Here is an 11,229-nt window from a genome sequence, read left to right as displayed (position 1 = left end):
TGCTCCTCGGTTGTGAACTCTGCATGGAAAGGAAAAGCGACGAATCGCTGTAAGATCCTCCCGTTAGGCGGACACATGGACGAAGAACAAGGGTAATTAAATTCAGACTAGTAAATTATGATTTCTAAACTTTATTTTCATTAGTTTCATGCGATAAGGGGTTGGTTATTACAAGATAATGTTTACGGCCAAAGTAAATTTTTTTTTTCGCGCCGTTACTCTAGTGCCATGCGTCAGCATGACGTCACGAATTTCAAATCATTTTATCAATTGGGACCATTGCGGCCCAGTAAATGTTCTTTAAGCTTTTAATTTCAATGTTGAACTCCATTAAAATACAACGTAGTCTGTTTTTACCCATAAAATATTTCGTAGTCCCGAGCAGAAGCCGTAAATATCTGTGACGTCACAGTGAGCGGTTGCGGCAGCGTCAAACCGGCGTCGCCAGCTGTCATTCTTTATTGTGTATTTCCCCGTTTACCATGAGCCTCCGCTTATAGCGCAAGACTGGATTTCTTGGTGTTGTAGGACAGGGATTCGCGCTAATACAACAAAAATGTCTGTTTCCTCTTTTAAGCGTTCGTTTAAGCTCCCAAAGTATGCGCATGTGTGCCATGGTGCTTTGTTTTAGTTTCACTGCCCTAATTAGCTTCTTGTCATTTTACTTATGGTACTGTTTTCTCGTAGGCAGGTTTTTTATTCGCTCGCTCAGCGCGAGATGTGGTATACGCAGTGTTTGCACAAGTGAAGCTAGAAAAGTGTTTTCTTCTGGAATGACCAAGCATTTCCGTTGAAGTAAGTTGAAGTCGACGAGGACATTGAGGTTTTTTTGTACTTTAAAGATTCTTGCGACTGTTCGAGAAGGTAAGAAAGTTACCGGCCGTGCGGAATACGATGCACGGATAAAATAGGAAACTTACCAAGTGTCTGTAATGTAATAAAGCGGTGGTTTGTTAACAGAGGCAAGTTTACCGTTCTTTTCAATGCGTGCCCCCAAAGAATACTATTTTCTTATTTTAACCGGTCCCTCCTGATGGACCACGTAAAACAAATTCTCGATGTCAACGGTAAAGCTGCACTTTACTCCCCCCCCCTTCGTGTCCTTAAGCATAAACCAAAACTAACAATAAAAAAGTCGAATAGAGAAAATAGCAGTAATGAACTTATTTGAGTTCTTCACTAGATTGAAGTTATTTATGCGCAATCGTTTCAAATGGCTAGAAAGAAACTTGCTAAATTCTGTTAACCAAGTATCAGCATAACTAACAGCAGATCACAGGGTGATGCTTACCCTCTCTGTCTTGGTTTAAAAATATGTCCTAAGAGAAAACTCTTTCTTACTGTTCTTTACATGCATGATCAAGCCCAACACCTATTCTAGCTTCAACTTGCGCACTCATTGAAAGATTGAATGATGATCCTGGCAATGGCCGGGCGCAAACGCAAAGCCACCTTAATTGTTAACTTGTGGCAAACGAAGATTGTAGTAGTTGACACATCCACCAATCTATCAAAGCCATGGTTACATTTCTTGCCTGGTTCTTGTAGGTATTCTTGAGCAGACAATCAAGATATTCAAGAAGCCGCCTCTCTTCAGTTTACTGGCTAGCTTTCCTAGCAACCTGACATTCCAAAGCCTACTGATGCAGTGTAATACTTTTACCGAGTAACTGTGCTGTTTTCTTTAAGACAGAGGCTATTCGGCCTGGTACATCGAAGTCTTCGAGGATGACCCAAGTTTCCTCCCCTTCGCCTCTTGTACTTGTTGCGCGCCGGCTCTTTCAGCACATTGTTGGGTGTTTCTTACCGCCAAAGTTTAATCAACTACGCTGTTAGCCAGCCTATCACCCACAGCTTTCTGACAGCGAGCCACTCTGGATCTTGCACGTGGCAATTAGCACTTTCACCCAGTGCTAGGAGAGTCGACATTTTTGTCACAGTACTGATTTGATGATTTTCCCAATGCGAGGAACATGTCATCTAGCAACCACGAAAATATCACTTTTTCCGTCAGGCATCAGACCTCTATGAGACGTGTTAACCCTGCTTGTCACGAGTAATGAACACGATGAAGAGTGTCAGGTGATCCGTCTGGTATATGTGTGACGTGTTGTGTATTGTGCTTACGATATACGATCTCGGTTTGCCTCTGTTTGCTTTACTTGAAAGCTCATAAAGTTGTACATATTATCGTAACGTTACAGTAATTCTGCTTGCTTTTTTATTTTGATTGTTCTCCTTCGTTGTTACCATTGAATGGATGTTTGATGTTTAGTGGCGCAAGGGCCGGGTATGGCCAAAGAGCGCCATTGTGCTTCATATCTTTATTAAACTGTATAGTATAATGTATACATGTATATATGTAATACATCCAAGTGCCTGCATGTGGTCCGTTTCCGTCGCGTCGAGGGAGCATTTACCTCGTCAAGCTACTAAAGGTAGCAGAGCGCTTAGTGAACATTTTCCTCCTTTCACGCAAAGAAAAATAAATTTAATACCGAAGCGAAGGAATGAGCGAGGACGCGTGGACGCTACCCTGACATGTTCAGGGTAGCGTCCATAGGGACATATGTCCTGCCTGTTAATAACTTTAGCGGGGTGAAAAAAAAAAGGAATTATGTCGGCACTGACGCGACATTTTAGATTTGCACTTTTCTGCTTCAAGTGAAGTTCCAAACTCTGTACCATAAAAGCAAATATTGGCAAGCGTCAGAGCTTTCGGAATAACATATGCTACTTGTTTCTGCGAACCAACCTTGGTTTTGGTACGCAGGGAATTGGCGCAGCACTCTTGCCTATTATTTTCGTGAGCCACACCATCATACCTGGCCTTACTACATCATGACGTCACGATAATGTCGATGGCGCCAGATCCAGCATTGCAAGACAACTTGTATAAAAAAAAACTAAAATATCCCGTGTTTCCTAACCTTCGTACCAACATTTCTGTTTTTCTCGGGAATCACTGCACCGAACTTGAGGAGGTTTATTGTATTTAAAAGAAACCCTTAAAATCTAGTGACTGTTGGTCTCGAAGTTTTATTGCGGTCGTCAATTTTTTACTAAAAATTGGCAAAAATCACGAATTTTCCGAAAACGAAAGTATCAAGTTTACAACTTCGTAACTCAGCAATGGAAAAAGATATCACAATTCTGTAAATTGCATACCATAGTACATCTAAAGTGTACAAAGTTGACATGTCACAAATAAAGTTCAAAAACTTTAATAATGGGTAAATACAGCTTTTGCAGAACCCCTGTACACAACGTAACAAATTCACGTAATATATAAGTTGACATATTGCGTTTGTCCGCTTCCAATGATCTAATGGATTCCGTTTACAGAATCGCGATATCTATTTTTGATGGGGAGCTCTTAATTTGTAAACTTCGTGCTTCTATTTCTTTTAAACTTTCGAATTTTTGAAAATCCTTTCAACAAAATGCAGGCCCCAAATCTAAATGCCGCTTCCAACAGTCACTAGAATTTAAATTTCTCTCTCGATTGCAACACATTTCGTTAAAATAAGTTTATCTCAGAAAAGCGTTTTTGCGTTTTACACGTATTTGAATAGGCCGCGTTGGAGTTGGGCCCGAGCTAAAGCTTCATCCTAAGCTTCACCTTTAATAGCGGAACGCGATAGCGTTATCGGGCTGCCTTCACGCCGCCTTCTCATTCGCTTGCCGTGGTCTTGAGTCACGTAACTGCGTAATTACAACGAGCGCGCGCTCCGGTATTTTACACCCTAGCGCTGACGTCATTGCCACGCCTCGCGGCCTCCGCGAACAGTGGACACATTCCTCTCCTTTCTCAATGTCACGCTCACAGGCGCTCGTTCCTTTACGGCACGGTTTAGTTTTCCACAGAGAAGCGAGACGGTCACATCGCCTTTCCTTTCCTCCGAAATTCGATTGTTCCGGTACAATGAACTATAACAATCGCCATTAATCTTGCATAATTAACTCATTCGTAATTAGGATATTCACAATGAATCACGTACGCATCAGTACATGTCTCTAACAAACTTCATTAAGTTAAAGACAACAACCCACTCGCTAGGTCTCCCCAGCATCCACACCTATAGCGTCCGTGCCCACTAAGACGGACCTCAAGCGGCAGCTGGAAAAGGGGTTTGTGTTTGAGTTCCCACGTAACAGAATTACGCGTTCTCTCATAATAAAATTACAGAGTGACGCTATCATGTATATAGGTTGTGTGTAAGTCGTAGTTCGTGAATTTTCTGACGTACTCTACTTTGGGAAATTCAATTAGTTTCAGTAACATCTCTGCGCCACGCGGAGGGCGCACGTGATTCGGGATGATTTTTTCTCCCACGGACAACGCCGACGACACCGGATTGTTTCTGCGACGCAGTGCCCTTAACGCTGTCAGGCTAAAATACGCTTCAGTACTTCCGTAACGACCACTCGTATTGAATTCTCAAGTGCCACCCAAAACGGAATAAGTCAACGAAAAGATTGAGTTCTTGTATCTCCGAGTGTTTACCAAGTCTTGTGGCAACGCGAAGAACTCAAGCCATTCCGGGAAATGTACTGGTACGAGGCGGGGACGTCATTGGAGGACTGGGTCTGAGTACGAACTAAAGTGACGAAACATCAAGCTCTCGATGTCGCAATTTACATGAGAACCTTACATATATTGAGCCTGTCCTAATGCGATCTTCCTTACCCTTAAAATTTTCTCAAAAAGGCCTGGACGCATAATTTAAATGTGCTGCTCCATCTGTCTTGTCGTTTTGGATTATGTCGTTGCGTTTACTTGCTCGAGCCAGATTAGAGCCAAAGCCAACTGCAGTGTAAGAGGACTCGGCCCGAGGTGCCCACCTGAGGTTTTCGTGAACGATCGCCTTAACAAGAAAAAAGAAAGAAAGAAAAAGAAGCCGTAACGTACAGGTGTTGCTGCGAAAGAATGCGCGACCTTAACGTCCGGGCCTAGTTATACCTGTGTAAGCGGAGCTTGTCCAAATCATTCAGAAAAAAAAAACGTCAGCTCTGATTTTCCGTGGCCTACGCATATGTACACTGCCATCAGCCTTGCATCTTAGCCTTCCGAAGCCCTCAAATAAGTTTCAGGACAGCCGGGCGTAGAAGACGCGAACACGAGCGATGGCAGTGACATCATGTCTCGGCATTCGAACAAAAGCTGACGCGTTTTGCTTTTGCGGACACGGAGAGAGAGCGAACGGCGACCGCACCTTCGATGGCTCGACGATGTGTTTCGAAATCATCGTGTGCCTAGGGCGCGGTCTAACCGCTGCAAATGTATAAACGAAAGAGAAAGAGAGAGAGGAAAAAGGACATTACCTCGCAACATGAGACATGCCACACTCACAACCGAAAACGTTTATTCAACTCTTGCCGTCTCACAGTGCACACGCACAGCCGGCTGGAGATTCGCAAACTGACGCTGCGCTGTACGCAGCGACCACATGTACGCAACGCGGAATTAAAAGTGACGGAAGAAATAAAAAAAAAACGACGTAAAAAAAGAAAACTATGGAGGGGGCCTGGCAGGACCCGTCAAGCCTCGACATCTGCGCCTGTGACGGAGTTGCCGCGTTCGCGCAGCCGCATTCGCAAACGAATCTCGGTGCTGTGCGTCGCAGGAAGGTCCCCCTGGGTGAAGGAAACGAGTAGCGTGCGTTTTAGTGCAAAAAAACTACGTCGAAGACACGAAATGGATCCGCTAGACCAAAGCGCGTGTGCCAAGCGACGACTACGGAATGGCTCCAAGCATGTGACGCATTGCAGTGTCGACGAGGCTCACCGCGTCTGCCTGTGCACGTAAAGGAGACACGGCAACGTCCCTCCCGAGCTTTCGTCGACGCAGAGACTGCGACTGGAGTACAATGGACGTTCTAGGGGAAACTGTGAGTCGGCGGAATTTGACCACGTCAATTGTGCGGAGATAATGAAGGTGGCGGCCAGTTCTTTGGGAAATGAAAAGTTGCCTCACGCGTGATTGCGTGCCATTTCAACTGCCCCCAAAAGCAGAAAACATGGCTCAACGCGAAAAGAAAGGAATCCTGTTGTGAAATCTAGGAGAACTAGAGCGCCCATACTTCTAAAGCTCTAAAGTTAAACGGGAGCAGGTAGCTGCTGTATACAAGACGAATTAGGCAACTTGAAGCGTCAGCTTTAATATTACAATGTCTCTGGGGCACATTTTTTTCTTTCTTTGTAGTATTTTCCTGTAAGCAATAACATTCCTTAAGCGTGAATTCGCTTTCTTTAGAAATGACGTCCCTTGACGATTTTTTCGAAATTATGTAATCTATGTAAGTTTGTGGACAGCTGCAGCGACTTGGCGACCAATTTGGTCCGTATTTCATTCTTTAATTTTTTTTTTTCTGTTGGCGCTGCAGCGTCCCTCAGGCCGTTACAATGCTACCGTGTGAATGTGATGACATAGAACAAGAAAAAAAAATAAAGTCTTCAAATCTATGCTTTAGCCTCAAGGACACCGACTATTTCCTGCTCAAATGTCACTTAAGCATGGTCTTTCATGGTTAACGTAACAGGCCTCTCTGGACTTGACTAACTTTGTGATCTGGGCTCTGGTTCGTAAAAGTACAATCATTTTAACAGGCAAGACATCTTAAGCACCTTGTATGTGTTGTTTATGAATTATTATTACGTTTTTTGTTGTTTTTTCCGTGCTTAGTATGCATAGTTACTCTATTCATATAGTAGATTTTGTAGCCATGTTCAAATAAGTTCACGGTTATTGACTTCATTGTCACAAATGTTGATAAATAAAGCTGACCTCTCTTCTCTGAGTAAAGTTCACCTCCTTCCCTTATTTTTTGCTTTATACTTGTGCATTCTTGCACGTACAAGGCCACAAGAGTCTTTTTGCGCTTGTTGAAGGCGACCGGACTGTTCGAACGATGGCGATCACAGCGTACATTCCTCTGCAAATGCGTTCACAATAACTGACTCTTTATCATTTTCCTTCTCTTTCCTTAATATATATTCCCTCTTTCTCTCTCCCAAGCGTAGGGTAGCCAACTAGGCACGCCCTTGGTTAACCTCCCTACCTTGCCCTTTTCGTTTCTATCTATATACTTGTAATTGCGATGCTAAGGTATTAATGGGTCGGCTAGCTAATAAAAGAAAGGGGTAGTTGGACGTCGCCGCGAAGAGACCTTGATCCTACGGAGAACATGGCTGGTTTAATGAGGATTCTTATAAATTCCGAAGCTTCCCGAGGGCAAAATCAGTTGACAGCCTCCTACATATACGAACGGCAAACATGACATCTCGTTTTCTTTTTTTTTTGCGACGAAGCTGTATATGGCTAGGATATTTCCGTCGTCCCCGAAGAATCCGCGAACTAGCTCGTTGGTGCCTCTTGGCGCAACCGCGCGAACGCGCTCTTGCCACTCCTCACGCGTTCGTCGTCGTCGTCTTCTTCCACAGCCGGCTCCGCTGCCGCTCATCGCTTAAGGGGTTATGAGCCGTTCATTGGCAAAATGAAACTGTCGTCGTCGTCGTCGTCGTCGTCATCATCATCATCATCATCATAACAACTATCATCATCAGCAATAGCTCGAGCATCGTCGTCTTCTTCCACAACTGGCTCCGTTGCCGCTCATCATTCCAGCGTAGAATTTCATTTCTCTTCTGTCGTCGCAATGGGTATGCCGCGTTAGGTGATGGATGCATTTAATGACAGGTCATTGCGATAATGTGTGCGCACACCTATCGTCACGCTGACCACCGATCAGGACAATAAATACGGTCGTACCTTTGTTCAAAATTCTATGTCACCTTTGTGTCGTGTGCTCAACAGGCTTCGCTGGTCATCTACCTTCACAGAGTGGAATGGCTCATGCTTTGTTTTGTTTTTTTTACGACTGGACATATTGTGAAGCTGTCGCGTGTCCACCGACTAAACGGGAGTGAATGCACTTTTCGTGGCTCGAAATTCCATTCATGTCGTAATCAACAAAATAGCGGGTCGGAGGGCACGGGCACTGCTCGCGCGTGAGCAGGTTTATTTCCTCTACGTACGACGTCGCGCTACCAGCTGTCCCGGATTCGGATTTCGTTCAAAAGTCCCAAGCCTATCCGTACTCTACCTTGTCCGGATAGCAATCACGATCCGTACTGATACGTTATGAGACTTTGAGCACACATTTTGCTGCTTCGAGAGCCGCTCAGATATGCACTTTGGGCTTGCGTGGTATTGTTCACTTGGGCTGCAACGTGCACTCTGAACTTGCAGTAGAATTGCTAGTGCTCGTCACACAACGAAGGCGCTCTCCTTACAGCAAGAACACTGACCTTGTCCAGGTGCTTCAATTGTGTACGATGTCTGCCATGGTTTTTTATTGCGCTAGCAATCAATTATATGGGCACCCCAAACGCATTTCTGCTGTCGGTGTCGCGTCGACATCCCCGTGAGGTGTCGTGTAAAGTCCAAGGGCGGTAAAATTGTCGCCGGGCGCCATATGCCGCATTCGCGAACGAAAGCGTGCGAGGGTTAGCCGGCGATCGCGGTTCAATCTCGCGCACGAAAGGGAGGAAAGTGGGGAGGAAGCGCGCCATCTTCTGTCATGCGCAAGGCTCTGGGGGGCGGTTGGAGGGAGGGGTGCGTTCTACTCCAGGTGGCCCGGGCGGCGGCATGCGCCCGCCCGGGCCACTGTATCTTGAAAGCACTCTGCGACGGGCACAGAGTCCGCCATGCGCTGCGGTTCTAGCGGCTTTGCTCGCGTTGATGCGAGAGGCAGCGCGAAAGTCATTTCGCTCGCTGCTGCTGCCAGGCTTTCTCACTCCAGCGTTCTGACAGCGAGTTTCCGCGGCCACCGAGATAGATTTGTTCATGTTTGGTTGTGTGCGCGTGACGTGATGCTTGTTAATTTAGTTAGTACGCAAACTAGTATCCTTACTTCGTATAGCTGTCCACTAATTTGCTATCGCAATCGATGTTTCGCCTTTCGGGGGACACTGCAGCGTTTTTTGCTTCAGCATATGTCGCTGCAGCCGATGTTCCATCAGCGCAACAGCTGTTTTTCCAGGCAGCGTTTACTTAATTTGCTCTGCCGCTCTTCCAATAGAGGAGGTGAATAATAGGGCGCGTAGAGTATGTGTTACTGAAGCAAGAGTTATCAGAAAAGGTAGCAGGGCGTGTTTAGCTCTCTGCTAAACGGGCACTTTGCCTTCTATCGTTCTTGCTTATGTGAGTGTGATATACGTATGGATGTGTCACTTATAGTGCGTTCCTTATCATCTCGGGTACCATCGTGGGGATGTCGCCAGGCAAATGTTTGCAATATATTTTAAAAAGCTGTCTTTCTCCAACCTTGTCATAGCCGTTCGTTCATTCACAGGGAAGCAGGCGCACATCGAACGAAATGCTAAACATTCAAGCCTTCTCAAACTTTACGAGCATCTTTTTGTGCCTGTCAACAGCAGCCTAGCCTAAAAAGTGTCTAGTTTTGTGAGAAGTCTCGGGTCGAGCAGCGTAGTTCTCTACAGTGATAAACCTGCGGCGTTGCGACGTAATAGGGTGACCGAAGTATACAGCAGTGTTAATACGAAAGTCATTATCCGTATAAACTGAGGGTGCTCCTAGAGTGACACATCAAATAAGGATCCCGTGTTCTAGGCATTAAGTAGCTGAAGTAACAGCTGCATTTGGAGTCCGTAGACACATATAGAAGAGACACCGCAAAGGGAAAAAAAATAATGTACCATGTTTACTCGCGTAGTTTTAGCCTTCTTTGAACAATTTCACCCTGCTCATCCACACACATACTTACTTAAATAAACATAGGCAGTGAAATTTGGGGAAAACTCCGCAGAAGGCTAGTTGGTTAGACATAATTAAAGCGAAGGGATGGGAATTAAGCGAGAAAACAAAACACGACACCTCGCGGCCAGGTGTCGTGTTTTGTTTTTTCGCTTAATTCCTGTCCCTTCGCCGCTTTGCGCAACAGTTTTAACTAAAACATAGACAGCTTACTCTACCAGCAGCAATATTTGTGCTCTTGATTTGCTTCGCTTCACAATCCCTGGCCTTTCTTTGTTGTTGTCTCTCTCTAATGAAGCGTCCTTAACCGCTGAACCTTGGTAATGCAGTTCCCGCTCTTTTTTTTCTTGTTTTTATAAAGGCAGCAGTGCACATTTTCCCGCTAATAGGAAAAAAGAGAGAAAAGAAAGAAATGCTAAACTTTTATTCTAGTTTATTTACTTTCTTTTTCTTTCACAGGCACATTACAGCTCCCCGCGGGTGGTTATCTCCGTAGTACTGAAATGGATTTCGCTGGCATCGCTCCCGCTTGGCTGGTCCGAGCTCCACCAGAGGACGCTGGCTTCTACCAGGATCAAGTGTTACACGCTGCTGGACATTGCGTACCTGGTAAAGCCGTCTTGCGACCAAGCTGAAAGCTGGTCAGGACGTATATCTTCTTTTTTTTTAGTTGCGAATATTTCTTTGTGAGAAATCCACTTAGATTTTCTCTGTGCCTTCGTGCTGTTGTCGGACGTATGAAAAATTTTCCCTTTCGTTAAATTTCCGCCATCTTGCGGATTGCCGTAAAGCTTAGTTGCCACTAAGCTCAAACTGAGGTCGCATTGGATCAGGCTGCTTTGTTTGCTGTGTATACTGAGCTTCACACAACACGGGAACGTTGCATGGAAGTTAAGGACTAGGCTGGAGCACAGTGTAACATGATTGAAGTCAATCGAGTGGGTGCAACACGTAATCGTCACCTCAGAGAGCGTGGAACGTTTTAGTGTTCCCGCTCCGTCTGCGCTCTGCAGGCTCTTCAGATAGAGCACCGGGCAAGTGCACCTCGGTTAAAAAGTACCGTAAACTAAACGTTCTTGGACACTACGCTGAGACCAGTCCAGCTGTTGGGCCGACTTTTCGAGGAATAAAACGAAGGGAATGGCGTCGCTAGGAGCCGCCTTGCCAAGGCTAGCTGCGGGACGTGATATTCCCTTACCAGTTTATTTTCTTACTCCGTGGCATGGCCCAACGGTTTTGTGCCATCTTGCCAGAAGCCGCTTGGTCTGAAGCTATAGTATTCTAGTTCTCTATAATCGAGACAAATTGCTTTCTCAGCGAACGCGTCCTACCGGTGGATCGCGCAGCCGTAGCCAGTGGCGTAGCTAGGTCGTCTGGCACTCGGGGCCCATAGGTCTTCTGTCATCCCCCCCCCTCCCCCCCGGCTGTAGTCGAGGAAGGCGAGGATATCA

This window comes from Dermacentor andersoni, chromosome 9 (genome assembly GCF_023375885.2).
Source record: "Dermacentor andersoni chromosome 9, qqDerAnde1_hic_scaffold, whole genome shotgun sequence".
Taxonomy (NCBI): Eukaryota; Metazoa; Arthropoda; class Arachnida; order Ixodida; family Ixodidae; genus Dermacentor; species Dermacentor andersoni.
Note: the sequence above shows the minus strand (reverse complement) of the source record.